The 24,391-nt window shown below is 53.4% G+C and overlaps 1 protein-coding gene and 1 pseudogene across 1 annotated transcript in view; both read left to right on the top strand.

Annotated features, from left to right (window-relative positions):
• Positions 1–247: 247 nt before the first annotated feature.
• On the top strand, positions 248–19,341 carry LOC132232481 (spermidine synthase-like; annotated as a pseudogene).
• The window catches only part of SBK1 (SH3 domain binding kinase 1), a 53,785-nt gene continuing 32,204 nt past the window's right edge, over positions 2,811–24,391 (top strand). Inside the window, exon 1 of the mRNA XM_059692446.1 lies at positions 2,811–3,597. The gene's annotated coding sequence lies outside the window, so the exon portion shown is untranslated. The remainder of the gene's footprint in view (positions 3,598–24,391) is intronic.

Raw genomic sequence — 24,391 nt, 5'->3', positions numbered from 1 at the left:
GCTGGGTCTGGGTAGACAGGATGTGAGGCCTGGCAGTCACCATTCTCCGTGCCCTGGTTCCTGGGTTCTGGAGGCCACAGCACTAGCTGGGAACCCAGCAGACAGCCGGGCGTGGGCCCTGGGTCCATGGGGGAGGCCTGGGTTCTTTGGGAAGCAAGCAGGGACTCTCAAGGTCGCGACATCTCAGGCCTCTTCCGTTCTTGGAGGCTCATTGTGTTCTGGAAGCATTAAGAATCCCGAGAACAACATGACGAGGACCGCGGTGTGTCTTACATACTTATGCCTGTCTGATTAATGCTTTTCACACACACACACACACACACACACACACGCACGCACGCACGCACGCACAGTGTGACACAGTTGTTCTGTTCACAAGGTAATTACAGGCTCATAAGGATGTTAACTCGGGAGAGGGGAGTCTGGGCTGGGACGCACTCTTATGCCCCAGAAATGTTCCCAGGTCTCAGTCCTGTCAGAGAAATTGTCTGGCTCTGTAACTGAATGTGTAACTTCTGGTAGAAACAATGTCAGTTAGTATGAAAGGCTCTTCAGGAAAGTGAGGCCTGGGCAGCTCCTCCCCATGCCCAAGCCAGGTCTGCGCCGGGCCTGAGCGGGCCACGTGGTGAGCAGGGCAGCCTCCTCCAGGCCCCAAACCAGCAGAGCCAAGAGCTGCAGGCCTGACTCAGCCTCCCAGCCTGGTGGGGCTGCTTCTGCTGGCTCACCTCTGGCCGTAGGTCTGATGCAGGGCGCAGCAGGGGCCAGCAGGGGCCAGCAGGGGGCATGGTCTCTTTTGGGGGAGGGACCAGAAGGTGAATGGCTGAGATTTAAGGACTTAGACCCTCCAAGATGCTTGAGGCAGAGTTTGGAGCTGCCTGCTGACTCTTATCATCCCTCCTCGGGCTGAAGTCAGGGGGTCAGGGGTGGGAGAGGGAAAGGTTGGGTGTCAGGCTCCTGGGAACTGGGTCTGAGCCTCCAGCCCCACTCCCAGCCCCAACCAGGCCCAGCCACTCAAACGGGAGACAGTCAGAGCTTCGCAGCCACTGAGAATTAAAACTCATTGATTTTCCCCATTAGCTAGAGGAGGCCATCAGCGTGCATTAAACCAGGCACAACAGCAGCTTTGTGAATAATTAACGTTCGCAAATGACAACCACGCCCCCTCCCCCCCAACCGGGAAAGGCAAGGGGTGACTGGAGGCCTGGGGCAGCCTGACCCCTCTTCTCCCACCTCAGGGAGCCGCAGCCTGGCCTGCCCTTCCTCCTCCTGGTCCCCTAACGCCCACTCCTCTTCTTGCCCCCTGTCCTCTTCCCAGAGAAACCCCAGGTCTGAGGCACATGATCCTGGCTGCCCTGGAGCCTGGAGCCGGCACTGACAGGCGCTGGGAGTGCCGCTCTGCTCTGCTGTGTGTCCCCACGTGGCCTCAGAGGGTCTGCCCTTCCTGGGCTCATAGGGGTTGGATTCGCTGGCCTCTAAGTCTCTAGGTCTGTGGTTCCAGGGAGGGACAGCGACCGGCCCAAAGCACGCAGGTCTGTAGCAGAGCCCACCCTGGAACCCAGTGCCCTGTGTCATCGCCCCAGCCCAGCCTAGGGGACTCCTTAGTGCAAGTCAGAAAAAGTCACCCCCTTTGGAGAGACTAATTCAAATAAGGAACCCCTCTGGGTGGGCCAATTAGAAAAAGGCACCCTCCTCCCCACGCTGTCACAGTTCTGAAGGTGCAGGGCGTGGAGACCAGCCCCCCCGGCACCATCTGCCTGGGTCCCTGTGCTCAGCCTCAACAACTCAGCTGACCCCACCCACCTCCTCACCCCTCTGCTGACCCACGTTCCCACTTCCATCCTCCTCCCACCCGTCCTTCCTCCTCAGAGCCCTGGGAGGGCCCGATCTGGATCTGGTGTGCATACCTCCCACACCCCTGGCTGTGCGAATTGTAAATTGCAGAGGAGGTGAGTGGGACTGAAAGCCGGCCTGCTATCCACACGACAAGCTGGTTGGGGCTGGGGGTGCGGGTGCGGGGTGGGAGGCTGCACCCGCCCAGAGGGAGCACTGGTTCCTAATTCACACAGGGCACCATGTGGATGCCTGCGGCCCCAGGGGCCTCCCACCAGGAGCCCCAGCCCACGAAGGCAGGAGTGGGGTCTGCCCTCTTCCTTGCCGGGTGCCTGGCACATAGCAGGTGCTCAAGAAACATTTTCAAGCAAACAGCTTCTCCTGGGATTCCCCCACACCCACCCTCTCACACGCCTCAGCGGCACAGATGGCTGTGTGCAGTGCATCTCCGGGTCCCACGGGAGCTGTGTGCGGAACATCAGGGCAGGCCCCATGGGAAGCCGGCCACGTAACTGGACCCGGAGGCAGTGATGCTGACTGTTAAGGGAGCAAGGGGCGGGGAGGGGGAACCCAGGGAGCTGAGGGGAGATGTGTGAGTGGAGGCATCCGGGATGCTCTCAGGAGCTCAGAGCCCTGCCCATCCCAGAGTCCCAGAGGTGCTGCCCTGAGCCACCAGCCTCACCCGGCTCCCCGAAGTATGTGTGGAGGGTGCAAGTGGCCAGGGCTCTCTGACCGAGGTACAGATGCTGGAGGTGGCTTCCGAGGGTCCTTCGAGGGGCAGGCCAGGTTCAGTCGGGGGCAGAACGGAGGCCACGCCCTTCCCTCTGCTCGGTGGTGGCGGCGTGGCCATCTGCTCTTCTAGCTCGCCACCCCAACAGCTCTGGCAGGGAAGGAGTTAACCTCCCGGCTTCTCAGCAAGAATGTGGAGCTATTAATACCCACAGCCTAGCGGTCTGCCAGAGCGGCTCCCAGTCCCCAGTCCGAGGGAGCAGGGAGCAGGGACTGAGGGAGAGAGCTCCAGTCTAGGCAGAGACAGAGCCCAGCGAGGACCCCAGGGCCCAGAACTCCTCTAGGGGACAGTGTGGGCACTGTGCCAGCCTCACCCGGCCCTCTCCCACCTTCAGCTGCGGGTCCTGACCCTCCCTCCTAGAGGCCACCGGTGCCACCCACTTCAGGAGAACAAACTTTCTTAGGGAAACCAGCTCTCCTGCCACGCTGGCTGCACAGGGAGGAGCAGACGCCTGGACGGACAGATGAACAGACGGTCGGGACACCTGAGCCTCTCCTCCCAGCCTCGCCTCTGACAGGCGGCAGCAGAGTGGGCAGCTGAGGGCACGGGGGCCCTGCTGGACCTTCGTCCCACAGTGAGCCCCTCTGAGCACGGGCGTCCAGGCGCTGCCGCCCAAGGCCCAGCACTTCTCCTGGAAGGCCCGTGGGCCAGGGCAGGAGTCCCGGTCGGACAGAGCCCCGGGCTCTTCCACCCACCAAGGCGACGGGCAACCTGAGTGCAAAGGCACAGGTGGCAGGGGGGCGGGCGCGAGGCCCCGAGGCCAGCAGGCTGCTGACCCTGGAGCACTCTGGCTCAGGGACCCCTGCCCAGACCGCGGAGGATGCTGCCGAGCCGGCCACCCGCCACCCCTGCCCTGTCCTGGAGCTGCCTCCCGCCTGGCCCCTGGGCTGTGGGCCGGAGGATGTGCCCGCCTTCTGCTTCATCTGCTTCCACAGGGAGGAGGAGGAGGAGCTGCTGGAAGAGGTCCCACTGCAGAGGTCAGTGCCCCTGGTGGGCAGTGGGTGGGCAGAACTAGCGACTTGGGGCCCCTGGGGCCTGGCAGGCCTGCGCCCGAGTCTCTCGGTCCACTGCTTACCGGCCGTCGCCACCTCCCTGCACCAGACTCTCAGATCCCCCACCTGTCCCTCCTCTGTCTCCCCTGTCCTGGACCCACCGGGACCCTCTGTTCTCTCCCATGTGGTCATGGCCCTCCTGCTCAGAGCCCTCCCTGGCTCCCAGCTCCCACAGGATGAAATGGACACTCAGTCGGGCATTCGGAGGCTGTGTGTTCTAACTGACCCCACCCACCCCATCTCTCTCTGCTCCCTACACTCACCCTCAGTGAAACCCTGCCCAGACTTCTCTTCCCCAGCCCATCCCGGCCCAGCTGCAATGCTTCCTCCTCCGGGAAGTCCTTCAGGGACGCCCAGCTCCACCCGGAGCTGAGAGTCACCTTTACTCCCTGCACTGAACCGACCACTAGTAGGGTTGAATCTTTGAGTGGAAATATCTGTGTGTGTATATGCGTGTGTGTAAGGGGGGACCAAGGGGAGTGAAGGGTGTGTGACTGGGTATATGAGTGTGTGATTGTGAGTTCACGTACAGTTTGTGGGAGCACGTGTGGCTTCTGCGTCACCATGAGGAATAGGGTTTGTGCACTGTGCCGAGGTCGGGGTTCATTGTCTTTATTGCCAGCTCTCCCCACCCCCATCTGCAGGGAATGCATTACCCGACCGTGACCTCAGGCTCCCAGGATGGACAGCAAATCCAAAGGGAAGACAAAGGTCACCTCTGCTGTGACCCAGCCCGCCCACACCCCCGTCACCGCCCAAGTCAGCGCTGCCCTGGGTGGGGAGAAGGGCAGGCTCAGGGCCAGCCCAGGTGCCCCTCGGGCCCTTTGCCGGAGAGCTGGGGCTCGGGTGGGCGCCTGCTGCCTGGGCCGCTTCCTCCCTGGATCTCTGTTAGACCCCTGGTCTGTAAGTTTCCCTCTGTGGGCCTTTGTCTCCTCATCTGCGAAATGAGGGGATGCTCCTGCCACGGTCATCAGTGACTGAGCACCCACAGAGGCCAGGGCGTGCCATGGGGCTGGAGCCCAGCCCTCCCGGGGTCACAGCCTGCTGGGCGAGACAGACAAGCAAACAGGTCAGTGTGGCCGAGCGCTGGGCGCCTGGATAGGCGTGGGTGCACTGTGCGCAGGGTCAGGGAAGACTGGCCACCCCAGGAGCCCTGCTGCTCTGTCTTATAGTCCAGACCAAGTTAGGGGACTCAGAAAGCCAGATCATAGGTGCGGAAGTGCTTCTCGAACTCCAAAGCAATGAACCCCTAAACATCGCTATATTTATTGTAGGAGTTCAAAATGCTTGTTGAATGAATGAATGCATGAATATGACATGGGGAGACAGGACATCAGAATCATCTGAGTTGGTTGTTAAAAAATACACGCTGTCCTGGCGACTTTGCAGTCTCGGGTCTTGGAGGAGATGGATGTGTAATTTTAATCAGCCCCAGTGAGCAGCTTGAGCAAACCAGCATTTGGGAACCCTGAGAATCAGAGGCAACCATGAGTTCCTGCCCTCCTCCCTCATCCCCCCACCCCCCATCTCCCACCTCCAACTTTGGGGATCCCCTTACAGGGGAAGACCCCGCTGCCTCCTGCACTGGCAGCATGGTGGCCTATGTTTGCAGGCTACTATCCAGCTGGTAGATGCTAGCCCTTTAAGTCCTGGGGAGAGGACACCGCCAGGCTGGGCAGAGGCAGTGACCACAGGTGCCAGGTGGTGAAGCTAAAAATACTGAGTGATGTGAACACGGAGGCTGCAGGAGCCTGGCGTGCTGCTGGGGTGGGGGGAGGGGGCCCTAGAGTGCTCTGCCCTCCCAGAGGAGGGCTAGTGGGCAGAGGGGTTGGTGGGTCACCTTGGGGGCTTAAGCCTGCCCCCCACCCCCTCCTCTCAGCGCCAGGATTCCCTCCCAGTAGGGCTGCCATGTTAGCCGCCGTGGGGCATGCTGATTCCACTGCATCCTCTTCCCTGTGACCTGGGGAAATCATGTCTTCTCTTGGGGCCTCTGCAAAGTTAGATAGTTGAGCTTTCTCAGGCACTTTGAGGGACAGAGGCGATGAGGGGTGTAGGTGACCAGTTCAGTCATTTGTGGATTCAACAAACTTCCCCTGAGGCCTCCTGGGACTGGCTGCTGAGGCCACAGAGATGAACATGGCCCAGGCACCTCCCTGGAGGGAACTGGTGAGGACAAGGCACACCATGCATGCCATGCGTGTGCTGCGATGGAGAGTGAGCACAAGGGACATGGCATGCCATGTGTGTGCTGCGATGGAGAGTGAGCACGGCGCCCTGGGCTCCTGGGTGCTGTGAGGAGCTGCCCACAGAACACAGCTGCCTTTGATGAAAACTTGTCAGCAAAAGCATCACCCACAGCGCTGCTCACCAGCCACCTACATAGGTGCTTTGAGGTAGTCATTAAGGTTGTAACAAATGCGCCTGGAACTCACAATGCCTTGGCTCGGTAGAGCCCATATCCTGCTCATGCAGAGTCTAGGGGGGTTGGGGGGAGACTCTACGCCCTCAGCCTTTTGGGGACTCCGGCTCCGCCCACCCTGTGACTGTCACCACCCTCTGCAGCCCCTGGAAGGTGAATAAGAAAGAGAACGGGGATCACGTGTGAAACTTCTATGAGCCAAAGTTGGAAGTGGCCCACTTCACTTCTGCCCACACTCATTAGCCAGAACAGCTAATTGTAAGCAAAACTGGGGAATGTAGTCCAGTTGTGACCATTTCACGGGGCTCTTGGGTAAAACACCACAGAAAACAGTTGGTACGCGTGAAAGCACCTGGTATATAATAGGCGTCCGGTGTGTTCATTCATGCCCTCATTCCACAAATCTCACTGAGCACTCGCTGTGAGCTACTCGAAACTGGGCAGTGAAAATGCCATCCCTGCTCTCACGGGGCTTATATTAAAGGGGGAGTCAAAGAAAACACAAGCAAGCAAATAAATGGATCTGATCACCAATAGTCAAACACACTGTTAGAGACATAACCAGAAGGATGGTGGGGACATTGCTATTCCTACCTAAAGAATGAGAAGGGCCCTGGCCGGTTTGGCCCAGTGGATAGAGCGTTGGCCTGCGGACTGAAGGGTCCCGGGTTTCAATTCCAGTCAAGGGCACATGCCCAGGTTGCGGGCTGGATCCCCAGTAGGGAGCCTGCAGGAGGCAGCCAATCAATGATTCTCTCTCATCATTGATGTTTCTAACTCCCCCCCTCCCTCTCTGAAATCAATAAAAATATATTATAAAAAAGAAAAAGAAAAAGAATGAGAAGGAGCTAGGCAGGATGGAGGTAAGAGCATCCAGCAGGAACAGAGAGTGCAGAGGCCTCGAGGCAGGCTAGTTTGGTGAGTGTGAGGGAATATCCAGGCAGTGTGGCCAGGGTGAGTGAATGATGGGGTGAATGACACAGTGGATGGGGGGAGGCAGGAAGGGGTAGATCCCATAGGCTTTGTGGACCATGTGAAAATGGATTTTTCTCTGGATGGGATTGGGAAGGCTTTCGGGGCTTTTAATTAAGTTCAGGAAGCGATATATAACCTGATTGACATTTTAAACAATCACTCCAGCGGCTCTGGGGAGAATCCATGGCAGCTGGGCCAGAGTGAGCACAAGAAATCAGTGCGGAGGCCATGGTGATGGCGGAGGGGGCGTGGCGGTGGCCTGGGCCAAGGCCGGCCTTGGAGGCAGTAGGTGCCTTCTAAATACGTTTAGGAGACAGAACTTGCTGATGGTTTAAGGAAGAAGGGGATGGAGAACAAACCTGGGGTTCCTGGGTTGGATGATGAGAGGCCCAAGAGAGAGAAGAGGCATGGTGAGAAGCTCAAGAATCCTGCTACGGAAGCTTCCAACTTGAGAAGCGCGTGATGTCCAAGAGAAGATGGCAAGGGGGGGCTTGACAGTAAGAGTCTGGGCCTTAAAGGGGGGCTCTCTTGGCTGGCGATAGACTACCAGAGACAACACCAAGGTGGCCTTGGAAGCCATGATGTTACACTAAAGAGAGAGGGGAGAGGAGAGGCCCAGGACCCAGCCCCGAGGAGCTCGGCGATTTAGAGGTCACCTGAAGGAGAAGCCAACGAGGGTGGAGGAGAAGGAGCAGCTGGCAAAGTGGGAGGAGAGCCAGGGGTGTGGGCGGTCATGGAAACCAGGAGAAGGGTGTCCTAGGAGGAGAGAGGGGGTGGGCAATGGACTTCAAAGGTGCTGAGCGGTCAGGAAATCAGGGTGGATTCAGTGACCGATTAAGTCAGAATTGCCTTGGATAAGAACATTTCCTGGGGGTGTAGACAAGAGCAGGGCTGAGTGGAGGCTTCTGGTTAAAGATGGTGCGTTGAAATACACATTTCAGTTCTCTATGTCCTGAGTCCCCATTAAAAGGAAGTGAGAGGGTAATTTCAGGTCCGTGCAGTAGCCCCCTATCCACGGTTTCACTTTCTGACCAATGAGTTATCTGAGGTCAACTGCGGCCGGAAAGTATTAAAAGAAAAATTCCAGCCCTGCCCAGTGTGGCTCAGCTGGTTGAGTGTCATCCCGTACACCAAAGGTGGTGGGTTCGATTCCCGGTCAGGGGCACATACCCAGGTAGCGGGTTTGATCCTGGTTAGGGGCCCATGTGAGAGGCAACCAATCAATGTTTCTTTACATCAGTGTTTCTCTCTCTCTCAGATCAATTAAAAAAATAATAAATAGCCCTAACCGGTTTGGCTCAGTGGATAGAGCATCGGCCTGCGGACTGAAGGGTCCCAGGTTCGATTCCGGTCAAGGGCATGTACCTTGGTTGCAGGTACATCCCCAGTAGGGGGTGTGCAGGAGGCAGCTGATCGATATTTCTCTCTCATCAATGTTTCTAACTCTCTATCTCTCCCTCTTCTTCTCTGTAAAAAATCAATAAAATATATTTTTACAAATACTAATAATGATTAATTAATTAAAATAAATAAATAAAAGAAAAATTCCAGGAAAAAACAGTTCGTACGTTTTAAATGACACTCTGTTCTGAGGAGCATGACGAAATCTAGCACCATCAGGCTCCATCGCCCATCGCCGTGCTTGTGTTCAAGTCGCCCTTATTTTACTTCATCGTGGCCCAAAGCGCAAGAGTAGCGATGCTGGCCATTCAGATCTGCCGCAGAGAAACTATAAAGTGCTTCCTTTAAGTGAAAAGGTGAAAGTTCTCGACTTAATAAGGAAAGAAAAAAAATCGTATGCTGAGGTCGCTAAAATCCACAGTAACAACAAATTTTCTATTTGTGAAACTGAAAGAAAAAGAAATCCATGCTGGTTTTGCTGTCGCACCTCTAACCGCAAACATGACAGCCACAGTGCGAGGTAAACGCCTCGTTAGGGAGGAAAAGGCATGACATCTGTGGGGGGACGACACGAGCGGAAAATGTGCTCTGACTGATGGCGACCTGTTGCCGCAGAAAGCAATGCGCCTATGAAGGCTCCAGCAAGGACTCCCCTGACACGAGGGACACGCGACCATTTCCTGCAAGTACGGGACGGTCACCCAGTCAGGAATCGGTGTGGACGGAAAAATATAAAAATTACCGGAGAGAAAGAGAGACGACATTCACATAACTTTTATTGTTACAAGTGTTCTATGTTATTATTAGTTACTAGAGGCCCGGTGCACAAATTCATGCATGGGTGGCGTCCCTCAGCCTGGCAAGTGATCGGGGCTGATGGGAGGCAGGGGAAGGGGACAGGTGGCCAGGGGTAGGGACCTCGGGAGGTTGGCTGGCCAGGGGCAGAGACTGCGGGAGGTTGGCTGTGGGAGCACACTGACCACCAGGGAGCAGCTCCTGCGTTCAGCACCTGCCCCCTGGTGGTCAGTGCATGTCATAGCAACTGGTTGCTTGGTCGACCAGTCAGTCAGTCGTTGGGTGGCTTAGGCTTTAATATATATAGATCGTTGTTAATCTCTTAATATGCCTAACATAAATTAAACCTTATAGGTATGTACAGAGTGGGGCAAAAGTTGGTTTACAGTTGTGAGTGCACAAATCACAAAGTTTATTCTTTTTTTAATAAATATTTTTTTGTTGATTTCTGGAGAGCCGGGAAGGGAGAGAGAGAAAAAAAAAACACACAAAAAACAAAAAACATTGACGTGAGAGCGAAACATCCTTTGGCTGCTTGCCTCCTGCACACCCCAACCGGGCACGGAACCAGCAACCTTCCCATGCATAGGACGCCGCCCAACCACCTGAGCCACACTGGCCAGGGCCAGAGTTTATTCTTGTATTGTGATTTGTTAATTATTGTGTTATTTCCCATGCGAACAACTGTAAGCCCACCTTTGCCCCACCCTGTGCGTATAGGTAAAAACAGCAGACATAGGGTTCAGTATGATCTGCGGTTTCAGCCTCTGGGAGTCTTGGAATGTGTCCCCCATGGAAAAGAGGGGGGGGGGAACTGTATATTAGTCTTTTGTTGCTGCCATAGCAAATTATCACAAATTTAGTTACTCAAAATCAAACAAATGTATCATCTTAAAGACCTCATGTCAGAAGTGCGGCACAGGTCCCTTTGGGCCAAAGTCAGGACTTTGGCAGGGCGACTGTAGGAAGCTCTTGCTGGAGGAATTTCCGGAGGCTCCAGGGGAGACTCCCTGTCTGTCTTTTCCAGAGGGTACCCGCACCCCTGGCTCCTGACGCCCTCCCTCCGGCAGAGGGCGTCTCCCAGGCCCGCCTCCTCCCCTCACATCTTTCCCTCTGACCGCAGCTGGGAAAGGCACTCCCCCTGTCGGGTTCCTGTGATGAGACGGGGCTCATCATCCATCTCTCTCTCTCTCAAATAATTTTTTAAATTTTTTAATGGAAAAAAAATCAGAAAGAAAATCCAATGCAGGCTGGCCGGTTTGAAACTAATTTGATAAAGAAAAGTCCAGAAGTAGAACCAACTCCGTTCAGCCCCTTCCTGCCATGTAACACAGCACACAGGTCCTGGGGATGAGAGCACGGACATTCGGGGCCGTGATTCTGCCACCACAGTATGAATCAGAAAGAATGACGTGAAAAGGGACCGGCAGCAAACATCTAAATCTGGAAGGCGGATGAACGTGGCCTGTGCCTGAGCAGTCCGAGGACACTGCCCCTGAAGTGCACTCTAAGCCAGGAGTGAGAAAGGCCAAGGGGCACCAGAGCTTACCCCACAAAACCCCCAAAGGCGCCCGTGTTAATGAACTAAGCACCCTTGGAAGTGGGAGCAAAGCTGGGGCCCAACACAAGAGGATTGGTCCACCAAGGGCTCTAACCCTCAGATTTCCTGCCCCACTCCGCACCGCCCCAACAAAGACAGAAGGTTCATTGTCCTGAGAGGATAAAACAGGGTCTCTGAGCCCCGGACACAGCAGGACAACTGGGAGGGGCAGCCCTGTGACCCACCAGCGGCTAATTTGACTGCTCCATCCTGGATGCGGGAAGCCCCCGCCGCCCGCCCGTCCCATCACCTGGGCCTCCTCCCCTCTGGCTCCCGGACAGTGAAGCCAGGGCTAAATTCTCCAGACAGGGCACTCCAGGATTTAGTCCCTTCAATCTCGTGAACAATAAGCATTTTGTTACTGTTGTTTCATTTCCTGTTTGCTTTCGTTTTCTTCTCCCTGCCTACTGTTTTCTCCAAATTGTTGGGTTTTCTCCTGTTTGTATTAGTCCTCTTTCAGCGTCCAACTGGCCAGGAAGAGAATACCTAAATAGGTTGGCATCAGAGATTTCCCAGCGAAACAGCCCAACCCCAACTCTCCGTATTGAGCCCCTGAATCAACCAGCCCTCCCACCCCCCGCATAGGCCTACTCAGCAGCCTTCTTTCATACACCGTTTTTTATATTCCTTAATCAATTATAGGAAAAGGCAAAGGTCTTAAGTGGTCCGTATAATGAGTCTTGGCAGTTGTGTACACCTGTGCAACCCATACCTCACTCAAGATACAGCACATTTCCATCTCCCCAGAAAGTTTCGTCATGCCCCAGTCAACACCTCCCCCACCAGAGGCAACCGCCATGCTTCCAAGCTCTTAGACATGAGCAGATGACCAGGGGTCATCAATATATGAGAAAAACCTCCAATATAACAAAAACAAACAGAATTTTGAGGAAACAATATGCAGGGGGGGGGAAACTTAAAACTATTGTCACTATATTCAGACTTAGGAAGATATATGGCACATTTGCAATAAAAATTAGATGCTGTTTTGGGGGGGAAACACTCTGAGAATAAACAAAACAAAACAAAAATGTTCTTAGATAATATCCCAGCAGAAATGCAAACTTACTTAAAAGGGGTCAGCAGCCCTGACTGGTGTGGCTCAGTTGGTTAGGCATCGTCCCCTGCACCAGGAGGTTACTGGATTTCCTGTCAGGGCACATGCCCCAGTTGTGGGCCCATTGATGTTTCTCTCTCTCTCTCTCTCTCTCTCTCTCTCTCTCTCTCTCTCTCTCCCATTCTCTTCCTCTCTCTCTCTAAAAATCAATAAACTATTCTTTAAAAAAATAAAATAGGTCAGCAAACTACAGCCTGCAGGCCAAATCCAGCTTCACCTGCTTTTTACATAAAGTTTTATTGGAACACAGCTACACCCATTTGGGTTTTTTTTTTTTAAATCTTTATTGTTGAGAATATTACAATGTCTCCCTTTTTTCTCTCTGTTGCCCTCTCCACTGGGCTCCTGCCCTGCCCCAGGCCTTCACCACCCTATTGTCTGTGTCCATAGGTAATGCATATATGCATATAAGATCTTTAGTTAATCTCTTCCTGAACCGCTCCCTCTCTGAGATTCATCAGTCTGTTCCATGTTTCCATGCCTCTGGTTCTATTTTATTCATCAGTTTATTTTGTTATTAGATTCCTTGCTCATTTATTTTGATTTTTAGATTCAATTGTTAATAGATATATATTTATTGCCATTTTATTGTTGTTGTTGTTGTTGTTGTTGTTGTTCTTCTTCTTCTTCTTCTTCTTCTTCTTCTTCTTCTTCTTCTTCTTCTTCTTCTTCTTCTTCTTCTTCTTCTTCTTCTCCCTCTTCTTAAAGAACACCCTTCAACATTTCATGTAATACTGGTTTGGTGGTGATTAACTCCTTTAGCTTTTTCTTGTCTGTGAAGCTCTTTATCTGACCTTCAATTCTAAATGATAGCTTTGCTGGGTAGCGTAATCTTGGTTGTAGGTTCTTGCTATTCATCACTTTAAATATTTCTTGCCACTCCCTCTGACCTGCAAAGCTTCTGTTGAGAAATCAGCTGACAGTCATATGGGTACTCCCTTGTAGGTAATTAACTGCTTTTCTCTGGCTGCTTTTAACTTTAACTTTAACCATTGGAATTTTAATTATGATGTGTCTTGGTGTGGGTCTCTTTGGGTTACTTTTGTTTGGGACTCTCTGTGCTTCCTGGACTTGTAAGTCTCTTTCTTTCACCAGGTAGGGGAAGTTTTCTGACATTATTTCTTCAGATAGTTTTGAATAGCTTGCTCGCTCTCTCTCTCTCTCTCTTCTCCTCTGGCACCCCCATAATGCAAATGTTGGTACGCTTGATGTTGTCCCAGAGGCTCCTTACACTATCTTCATATTTTTTTATTCTTTTGCTCTTCTGATTAGGTGTTTTTTGTTTTTTTATTGGGTATTTTTTGCTTCCTCATGTTCCAAGTCGTTAATTTGATTCTCAGCATTCTCTACTCTACTGTTTATTCCCTGTAAATTATTCTTCATTTCAATTAGTGTATCCTTCATTTCTGACTGGACCTTGTTCATGTCTTAAATTCTTACTAAGATTCTTGAAAGTTTCACTAAGTCCCTTGAAGCTCTCATTAAGATCCTTAAGCAGCCTTATCACCATTGTTTTGAGCTCTGTATCCAGTTTGCTTTCTTCCATTCTTTTCATTTGTGACATGTTTCTTTGTCTCCACATTTTGGCTGCTTCCCTGTGTTTCTTTCTATATATTAGGTAGAGCTGTACGTCTCCTGGAATTGGTAGAGTGGCCTTGTGTAGTAGGTGCCCTATAGGGCCCAGTGGCTCAGCCCCCCCACTCCCCCCAGTCACCTGAGGTGGGCACCTGAGGAGGCCTCTGCAGTGGAGATATCTTTCTAGGTGCATCCCCGTGTGGGCTGTGTGCACAGTTTTGTTGTATTTAGCCTTGATTGCTGTTGGTGTAACTGAGAGGAATTGACCTCCAGGCCAATTGGCTGTGAGGACCAGCTGCGACTACAGTGGGGGAGCTGCTGTGCAGGAGACACCCCCATGGAGCAGGACTTGCTTCGATGGGGTTTTGGTGCTCACTGAGTCTGTCCTTTAGTGTGTCACTTGAGGATGTGTAGAGTTGTAATCTGGTATGGTCTGAAGTTGCCCACCGGTGCACTGGCTCTGGAGCCTCCTAGGTGGTGCAAAGTTAGCCATTGCCTGGGATCACCCAGCAGCAGCTACAGAGCAATCTGTAGATGGCTTCTCTTGTATTAGGCTTGGAAGTGGCCAGGCCAGGCCAAGCTGTGAAGCAAGGCAGGTTGGCGCTAGTGCTGGGTCTTGGTAGATATGGGGCACACTGATACCAACTGCTGCTTGTTTCAGAGGTTTTAGACATGTCTGAAGCCTGAGTCAGGACAGGCCATTCATATGGAAAAGCCACTGCAAACAGCTTTGGTGGGGCTGCAAATTGGTTGGGGTGGAGTCTCAGGGAATCACCAAGGTGGAATGAACAGAGTGAGCCATGCTGACGAAGACTCAGATATGGCTGTCAGTCAGCTCTGCGATGGGGAAGGTGTCATCATAGTAACCATGACCCCTATGAGCACCCCTGTCTGGGAGAAAGCTGCCCCTGAGTGCTTGCTCTGATGCCAGATAATCTAGTTCCTCCCTGTATGTCCTTGGGAACCCCCGCCCCCCTCTGAGCAATTGCCCCAGCATTGAAGCCTAGAGGGATTGAATCCAAGTAAATCTGGGCACCAGCCCTTTTCAGAGGAACTGCCTGGGTCTCCAGCAGCCTCTGTGTCACTCAGCCACAGTCCCTGCTGTTTTTTACAGCCTGAGGTTATGGGACTTCTCTTCCCAGATCTGGAACTCTTGGCTGGGAGTATGGTGTGGGGCTGGGACCCCTTGGTTCTCACGAGAGGCTTCTGCAGTGGTGATAGCCTTCCCAATTGAAAAAAATGCCATATGTTGGTATAGGCCAGCCATGGGCAAACTACGGCCCATGGGCCGGATCCAGCCCGTTTGAAATGAATAAAACTAAAAAAAAAAAAGACCGTACCCTTTTATGTAATGATGTTTACTTTGAATTTATATCAGTTCACACAAACACTCCATCCATGCTTTTGTTCCGGCCCTCCGGTCCAGTTTAAGAACCCATTGTGGCCCTTGAGTCAAAAAGTTTGCCCACCCCTGGTATAGGCCCAGCCCCTTCCACGCTCCACCTTTCCTACCAGTCTCAATGTACTTTCTTTACTTCTCTACTTGTAGGACTTCCATTCGGCCAAATATTAGGCAGTTCTGAATAATGGTTGTTCTGTATTTTACTTGCAATTTTGATGTGGTTGTGGGAGGCAGCAGGTACCAGCATTTACCTACGCCGCCATCTTGGCTCTCTACACCCATATTTTTATGTCCTTCAATGGCTGTTTTCACATTGGTAGAGTTGAGTAGTTGTGACAGAGACCACATGGCCTGCAAGGACTAAAATATTTACCATTCGGCCCTTTAAGGAAAAAAAAAAAATGCTGACCCTGAATTAGAAGATAAAGTTGAGGAAGTTTTCCATAAAGTAGAACAAAAACTGAAAGACGTGTCCATTTGGATCCTCTAGTAAACAGATGCTGAGATGACACTAGGAGTCCTGGGGTGGGAGGACGATGCCTGTGAAAATAAAGGAGGAGGAAACAGGATTGGCAGGCAGAGTCTTCAGACCCTCTGACACCTGTGGAACAAACAAAGGAGGGAGAGCCTGACTTTGATGAAGATCAACAAAGTCTTGGCCAACCCAGTGGGGTCCCCAGAGCAAAGACTGTCCCTTAGAGGAGCCCCACATTGGGCAGAAATGGCCAGGCCCTGTGTCCCCACTGTGCTCAGTCATTGGCTGGCACTGCCCGAGAAGACCTTGGTCTTGGTTGCAAGGCTGTAGTGGGTCTCAGAAGCTGTTGGTCAACCACAGTCCTCACAGCTGAGTGACAAAGTTCTGTCTTGAAAGGAGAACCCGTGGGGTGTCGTGGCTGCCACGCTGTGGGGGTAGGAAAGGAAGAGTAAGAAAGGTAGGAGACCAGCACAGGAACCTCACACCTCAACAAAGGAGCTCCAGAAGGAGAACGGAGAAAACAATGGAGAGGGAATAGGCAAGGAAGCATTTCAGACGTTTATCAGAACGAACCTGAATGTTCAGACTGAAAGGGCCCGCTACGTGTCAGCAGACCCACACAAGGCCAGGCGCCAGCGAACGTCAGAACAAGAACAGCCACGAGATTCTACAAAGGGTCAAGAATCAAAATTTCATCAGACTTCTCAGCCACCGTCTTAGAAACCAGAACATCCGGGAGCTGTATTAAAAAGTATAAAAGAAAATTAATTTCAGCCTAGGATTCCATACTTGGCCAACCCATGGATCAATCAAGGGTAGGAAAAAGGGCTTCTCAGATTTATGTGGGCTCAAAAATTGTATCTCTTTCTTAAGAAAGCTACTCGAGAATGGCTCCAGGAAAAACAAAGAAACGGGGGAAGCCAACGCAAGAGAGAAGTGACGGTGATGGTGAAGGGAGCCCAGAGCAGCATTTCGGGGCAACAGACCTGGAGGGCCGGCAGTTCACACTGGAATAAGTCAGAAGGTTCTAGAAAAGACTTCCTCAAGGAGATGAAATTGATAGAATACCTAATGTCTTTGAACTTTTGAGAGATTGATATACAACTTGGAGAGAATGCGGGTTGAATTAGCCATAAACACATAGAAAAACAAACCCTCCCCTTTACAAAGTTATTAAACCCAAGAAAACAAAACATTTGTTCAGAAAAAGGAAACAAATTTAAATTTAAAACTCCTGCTCTGCAAAAGACATGCTTAAGAGAATGAGAAGACAGTTTGGCTCAGTGGATAGAGCCTCTTCCTGTGGACTGAAGGTTCCCGGCTTTGATTCTGGTCAAGGGCTCGCACCTCGGTTACAGGCTCCTGGTGGGAGGCAACCAATTGAGGTGTCTCTCTCACATTGGTGTTTCTCTCTGTCTCTCCTTCTCCCTTCTACTCTCTCTAAAAATCAATGAAAAAAAAATATTCTCGAGTGAGGATTTAAAAAAAGAAGACAGAGAGAGGGAGGGAGGGAGAGAGAGAGAGAGAGAGAGAGAGAGAGAGAGAGAGAGAGAGAGAGAGAATGAGAAGACAAGCCAAAATAGAATGGGAGAAAAATATTTACAAGAAAACATCTGATGTGATAGAAACTGTTTACCTGATAAAGAACTGTTATCCAAAGTATACAAAAAACTCTTAAAACTCAACAATAAGCAAATGAACAACCCAGTTAAAAAATGGACAAAAGATCTGAACAGACACCTCACCAAAGATGATATACAAATGTCAAACAAGCATTTTTAAATGCTCAGCATCATATGTCATTAGAGAAAAAGGAAATTAACACAACAATGAGATACCACCACACACCTCTTAGAATGGCTGGCGAGGATGCCGGCGAGGGTGTGGGCAGCCGGAATCTCCGTCACTGCTGGTGGGGCGCACGTGGTCCAGCCAGCTTCTCACAAAGCTGAGCTTGTCTTCCCGGAGGATCCAGAAGCAGCACTCCTTGGTATTTACCCAAATGAGCTGAAAGCATGTCCACACACAAACCTGCACATGAATATTTATAGCAGTTTTATTCATGATTACCAAAAACTTGGGGGCAACCATTATGTCATTTAATAGGTGAATGGATTAAAAACAAACAAACAAAACAAAAAAACTATGGTACACCCATATAATTGCAATAAAAAGAAATGAGCGAGGTTGCGGCCTGGGCGGCAGGTGCAGCTGGTCCCGTTGTGCTGCGGCTCCAGGCGGCCTGCAGTCCGCGTCCCGCGCTCCCACCCCCCACCAGCGCGCCCCTCAAGGAGCCTGGTCCCCAAGGCCCCATCTCCTCCGGCCCCGCTGCCACCCGCGAGGGCTGGTTCCCCGAGATGTGCAGCCTGTGGCCGGGCCGGGCCCTGTCCCTGAGCTCGCGGTTCCAGGATATCCTTGCCTTTGCAGCAAGAGCTAAGGCAGCGTGCAGGTGTTGGACAGGGTCACCCAGAGCACGGAAAGGGGCGAGTTCCCCACCCAGAGATGATAGCCAACCAACCGCTCTGCAGCCACCCCAACGCACTCAAGGTGCTGGTCATGCAGGTGGGCAGGGGTGTCCTGCGGGAGGGGGCGAAGCATTCCCCTGTGGAGTCAGGCATCCAGGGAGAGACTGACGGGGTTGTCACTCAAGACCCTAAGAAGATCCTGCCCGGCATGGCCACTGGCTACTCCAGCGCAAAGCTGACCCTCCACGTGGGCGAAGGTTTTCAGGTCATGGAACAGAACCAGACGCCTCCAATGTTATCATCACCGAGTCCTCGGACCCCAGGGGCCCTGCCGAGAGCCTCTTCAAGGAGCCGGATTACCAGCTTGTGAAGACGGAGCTCAGGAGACCTGGATCCTCTAGGGCCCGGGTGGGTGCCGGTGGCTGCACCTGGGCCTCATCAGGGACATGCGGCACTTCTGCAGGCGCCAGGTCGGCTTCACCCTGAGCAGAGAAACCCCCGCACCAAGTCCAGGTGCCGGTGCAGGAGCTGAGGCAGAAGCAGGTGGAACAAGGCAGCTCAGGTACTGCAACTCTGACAGGCACCCGGCGGCCTTAGTTTGCCCGCGAGGCCCTGAATGATGTGAGCTGAGCCCAGATGCCGCTGACGACACCGCCCAGGACCTCAGGCCAGGTTGCTCCTCCGGACAGGACCCCTGCCGGTACCCCAACAGCCAAGTGTTACAGCCCCAGAGTGCTGCCCGGCTGCCCTGCTGGCCAGACTGTCTGAATCCCTGTGTTGTTCACCCCCCGAGCCTATACCAGCTTGTACGGCGCGTCTCCACCCTCTGTCACCCTCACTCACCAAACACATGTATTTATAACAAACGAACAAAAACAAAAAAAGAAATGAGCTGTTAAGCCACAAAAAGACACGACAGAACCTTAAATGGGTATCGTTGAGTGAAAGAAGCCAATCTGAAAAGGCTGTATGATTCCAACAACATCCATTCTGAAAACGCCAAAACTATAGAGACAGTAAGATCAGTGGTGGCCAAGAGCTTACAGGAAGGGCGGGAGAGAGGGAGGAAAAGGGGATTTGTAGAGCTGTGAAACTGTTCTGTATGATCCTGCAATGGCAGGTCCATGACACTTTGCATCTGTCAAAACCCATGAAATTCACACTCAGAGTGAGCGCTGTGTAACTATGGGCTTCAGTTAATTACAGCCCCTCGGTATCCGTTTGTCAGTTGTAACAAGTGTAGCGATCACGCCGTTCATCATAGGGAAACTGGGAGACGAGGCTGTAGATGCACTTTCTGCTCTATTGTTCTGTAAACCTAAAAATGCTCTAAAAATAGAGTCTATTATGGAAAGGGAGACAAAAAAAGACATCATAGTATTTCACAAAAGGCTGTAAATAATGTTCCCACAAGGTGTAAGCACTCCCAACCTTACCAATAATATGATACAACTGTAATGGGAGGGCGGAAAATAAGAAGTGGGGGGGGGGGGGAGTGGGGGGGCATGGCTATAGCTTGTTTGGCTCAGTGGATAGAGCTTCGGCCTGCGGACTAAAGGGTCCTGGGTTTGATTCTGGCCAAGGGCACATGCCCGGGTTGTGGGCTCCATCCCCCAGTAAGGGGCGTGCAGGAGGCAGCCAATCAATGATTCTCTCTTGTCATTGATGTTTCTATCTTTCTTTCCCTCTCCCTTCTTCTCTGAAATCAATAAAAATATCTTTAAAAAAAAAAAAACAATAAAGAAGGGGGAGAGGGTAGGGAGTCGACTCCATCTTCCAAAGTGGGACATGGGTAGGTGAGGCCTAAAGGGGAAAGAAGCGATGCAAACATGCCGTGCAGGACACACAGAGGCGACCATCACTAAGAGTTAAACTGATTGTCTCTAAGAAGTGGGAAATGGGAGTGAGGGCTGCCCGTGTTTCTTGATCCTAAGCTATGGGCATGTTTAACTCAGATAAATATCAAAACCACATTTACAGAAGGAGATGACCATCAGAGCAAGAGGCGGGAGGTGGCAGAGCAGAAGCAGGAGGCAACTCCCTCAGAAGCTTTGCCCTGTGGGGGGCGGGGGCATCGAAGGCGGAGGTGGAGGTGCCCAGCCTGCAGCCTGTGCCTGGTGCCGGTGCAGTGGGGGTGGTCCTGGGACAGAAGGAGGACAGTACGTGGGGAGCGAGGGGAGTCCTGAAGAAACAAGGTCCCTTCAAACGCAGGGGAGGGGCCGGCCTCCGGAGGAGCCCGGGGCGTGTGAGGAGCTCGGAGGGTCTGTGCTTTGATGCCGGAGGCCCTGGGACTGCATCTGATCCAGGCTTCCTCAGCGAAGGGGGAGCCAGGTGTGAGGGCAGAGGAGAAGGTGGGAAAGGGAGATCCCACACCTTGCCATGCAGCGTGGGGTGCGCCAGCCGGCAGCACAGGCACCAGCTGCGGGCTGGTTAGGTGAGCAGAAGCTCGGGCTTCCCCGAGATCCCTAGGAGATTCACAGGCAAATTAAAGTGAGAAGCGCGGCCAGAGAGTGGGAAAAGCACCTGCTGGCACTGAGGGCTGTGGGGCGGCAGTGAGCGCCCCTTCAGACCGTGCATCGGAGGGGACAGTCCAGCCTGGGGTGGACGCTCTGAGCGGTGCTGGCTCGCTCAGTGTAAGCAGCGAGCAGGATGGCTGGTGGTTTGCCAGGCAGGAGGGGTTTCCAGGGGGCGGCTGGGGTGATGGTGGGCAGTGCCCGAGCGGCTGGAGGTGGGCGGTAGTGGCAGAAGGCGGCTGGTGAGCAGTAAGAAAGCGATGGGGGCAGTGGAATGGGGGTCTCCATGAGGTCAAAGAGCTGTTGCATGTGGGTACCAGAGCGAGTGATGAAGAGGATGAACAGGACTCTAGTGGTTTGGCTCAGTGGATAGAGTGTTGGCCTGGGGACTGAAGGGTCCCAGGTTCCATTCTAGTCAAGGGCACATGCCCGGGTTGTGGGCTCGATCCCCAGTAGGGGGTGTGCAGGAGGCAGCCAATCAATGATTCTCTCTCATCATTGATGTTTCTCTCTGTCTCCCTTTCCCTTCCTCTCTGAAATCAATAAAAATATATTTTAAAAGGAAAAAAAAAAAAACAGAGAGGATGAACAGGGATATAGAGGAGGACAAAAATAGAGACCTCAGGGAGTGGGGTGAGGTAATTCTGTCTGGGTATGAGCTGGGAGCCGCGGTCAGGGAGCCGCAAGGCCTGCTGTAGGCTGCCCAAGACCAGCTCCGTCCTCTCCGCTGAGGTCTGTACCCCAAATAGCTGAGGACAGTGAGATGAGACAAGTTTATTTGCCCTGGGTGTGGCCTGGGCATCAGGGTTTTTAAAGCTACATTTATAACATGGAGCAGAGTTTGAGAAACACAGTTGAAGACAGAGAACCATGCTCTGACAGAGAGAAAGAGATGGTCGGGGGAGCAATGAGAAGGCACAGGGGCTGGCATGGGAGGGGGTGGCTGACCAGAGAACATGGTCTTGGGGAGCAGCTGGTAAAGGGGCGCATGTCCGGGTTGGAGATGAGCTGATGGGGATGTTGTGGTCTTCCCCTGTTGAATCAGGGAGTGAACAGGGTGAGAGAGACAGAAAGACAGAAACAGAAGACAGAACCCAGGGGAAGGAAGGAAAGGAAGGAAGGAAGGAAGGAAGGAAGGAAGGAAGGAAGGAAGGAGGAAGGAAGGAAGGAAGGAAGGAAGGAAGGAAGGAAAGAAACGGAAGGGAAAGGAAAGGAAGGGAAGGGAAGGGAAGGAAAGAAGAAAGGAAGAAAGAAAGAAAGAAAGAAAGAAAGAAAGAAAGAAAGAAAGAAAGAAAGAAAGAAAGAAAGAAAGGAAAGAAAGAAAGAAAGAAAGAAAGAAAGAAAGAAAGAAAGAAAGAAAGAAAGAAAGAAAGAAAAGAAAGAAAAGAAAGAAAGGAAAGAAAAGAAAGAGAAAGAACGAACCCAGGGCCTAGCTGGCCGTAGTCCGTCCTGCACTGAGGCGGAGAGGCCACTAGAGGGAGCGCTGCGCGCACACATGCGGGACTGGCCCCCGCAGGCAGCCGGGGGTATGGTTCAAGGCCTCTTTTTCTGACAGCTTCTGTGTTCCAAGTTCAGATTTTGCAGCCACGCCCCCTGGGTTGGCCTCCAGGTCCCACTATTTCCAAGGCCCCGTGACCGTGGCCAGGCTACCCGACCATTCCGTGACCCAGTGTCACCAGCGGTCCGAGGGGCCAGGGTCGCCCGCCCTTCCTGAGGCTGGCGGGAGGATGGATGAGGCCCAGGCCACGCTGGGGCTGGCTGGGCCACCGCCTCCATCTCTCTCTGCTTCTCCTGCAGCCCCTCAGCCCAGCCCTGCCCTGCCCAGGCCAGAGCCGGAGCCAGAAATGGAGGCCAACCTTCTTGGTTAGGGAACAGCAGAGGCTGAGGTGGGGGTGGCCTCCGTGCCTCGGTTTCCTGCTCAGTCTCGCTGTTGCTCTTGTCTTGTAAACCTCACCGGTGGCTCGTCCTGGCCTTGGCCTCACCCTTCCGGCTCCCGGACCAGCACCTGCCCTCGCCTGGTGCCTGGTAACCGTGTGACCCGTGGAGCAATGTCACTGCCTGGGGCCCAGGTGGCTTCGAAGGGGTGCTTCTTCCCGGCCATTCTCCTAACTGCCCCTCCCCCCTCCCGCCAGGCCAGTGGTGTCCTCATCCTCAGGTGTGCAGATGCCCCCACCCCACCCCCGCCCCCTCGAGGCTGCGGGCCTCTCCCACCCCGGCAGCCTCTGTTCTGTCCTCACTCTCACGAGGGTCTAGCCAACTCTGACTTTTAAAAAATGATTTGCCAGTATTTAAAAACTCAGGATGTTGCATCCTAAGATCCGGATTTCTAACTTCTCTTGAAAAATTGGAAGAGTCCACATTCCCACATGACAGCGGTGGGCCCCAGGGGCGGGAAAGCCGCCACTCAGATGGGCGGGGCTCTCCAGTTTACCACGGCCCCTGCCCAAGCCATGTGCCCCATTCACTGTGCCCCCTGGCCCCTGAGAGGATCTCAGTCACAACCTGTGTGGGGAGAACTGTAGGAACTGTGCCCAAGAGGGTTCGTGCCAACATGCCCACACTGCAGCCTTGCAGCACTGGCCGCTGGCAGGCAGAAGTGCAGAGAGGGAGGGGTGGGGTACCCCAGAAATGAGAGCAGACCCTCAGGGACAAAGGATTCTGGAGACCAGAGGGCTGCTCAGGGTCCTCAGCTGTTCATAAAACTTCGTGGTCCAGCTGCCCAGGGCAAACTGCACGCGTGCACGCTCACACACACCACCCCACTGTCCAGTCCGTCAGCAGATCCTGCCACTCCTCGCCTCCCCTGCTCCCCCTGCAAGCAGCTGTCTTCTCCCACCTGGCTGGGTGCGGAGCCCTCCTCACTCCACTCTTACCCCCCACGGTCTGCCTTCCCACAGCAGCCAGAGGAAGCCTGCTGAGACCTAAGACACGCCTCCCACCTCACTCAGGTCAAAGTGCAGGCTCCGGTGGCCCTGAATAGACTATCCCCGTGGCCTCCAGCTCCTCCCAGGCTCCCACCTGCAAAGGCCAAGACCCTCCCCATGAGCCCCAAACGGGACAGTGTGTGCGTGGGGAGCCACCCCAGCATCCACTCTCCTCGCTGGACTGGTCTGCCCTCCCCGCTGCAGCTAGTGCCTTCCAGGGTCCACGCATGGCCCCAGCCTGGGTCGTCCTGGCCCTTGCAGTTGTGGGGCTGCAGCTGCACTCGGTGGCCCCACAGGACTCAGCCACCTGGGGATGGTGAAGCGAATCCCAAAGGCACGCAGGCCTCGGGGCCTTTGCCCTGCTGTTCCCTCGGGCTGGGTTACTGCACCTGGCCCCACCCCACCGCACAGGGCTCCGGCTCTCACCTCCTTCAAGCTTCTGCTCAAAGGTAGCCTCTGCGAGGACCTCCCTGTGCGCTCTGTCCCCTCCTGGCCTCATCGCCTCCCTCACACATCTCTTGACGCGTCTCTCTCATCAAACATTCCCTGTTTGTTGTTTTCTTCCCTCACTGGAATGGATGAGGGTAGGATTCTTCTGTCTTGTTTATTGGAAACAGTGCCCAGCACACAGGAGACACGAGATAAATATCTGGTGAATGAATGAATGAATGAATGAATGAACATGGAAAATGAGGGCCATAACAGTGCCAAGTATGCACAGATGCAGGGGCTGGGGCCTGAGTCAGATCCTGCGTGTTGCACGGGGCGGCGGTGCAGTCGCACAGGGCTGAGGACCTGGGGTTTGGCGCTCTGGGCTTGGCATCTTGCAGTTCTGGTCGTTTCATCTCTGGGTCTGTACGTGAAGTCTGACGGGACAGTGGAGCGTGCCCCAGGAGCTTGCCGCCCTCCCAGGTCCTGGCTGGCTCTGGGCACCCACTCCTTGCCCCCACCCAGTCACCGCTCTGTCCTTCGTCTGGCCGGGGGCTGGGCGTGAAGATTCAGTGTCAGGCGTGCAATGGGGTGGCCTGGGGCGCCTGCGAGGACCTGCCCTGGTCCCA

This window comes from Myotis daubentonii, chromosome 4 (assembly GCF_963259705.1).
Source record: "Myotis daubentonii chromosome 4, mMyoDau2.1, whole genome shotgun sequence".
In the NCBI taxonomy this organism is placed as follows: domain Eukaryota; kingdom Metazoa; phylum Chordata; class Mammalia; order Chiroptera; family Vespertilionidae; genus Myotis; species Myotis daubentonii.
Note: the sequence above shows the minus strand (reverse complement) of the source record. Positions and strands in the feature narration are given on the sequence as shown.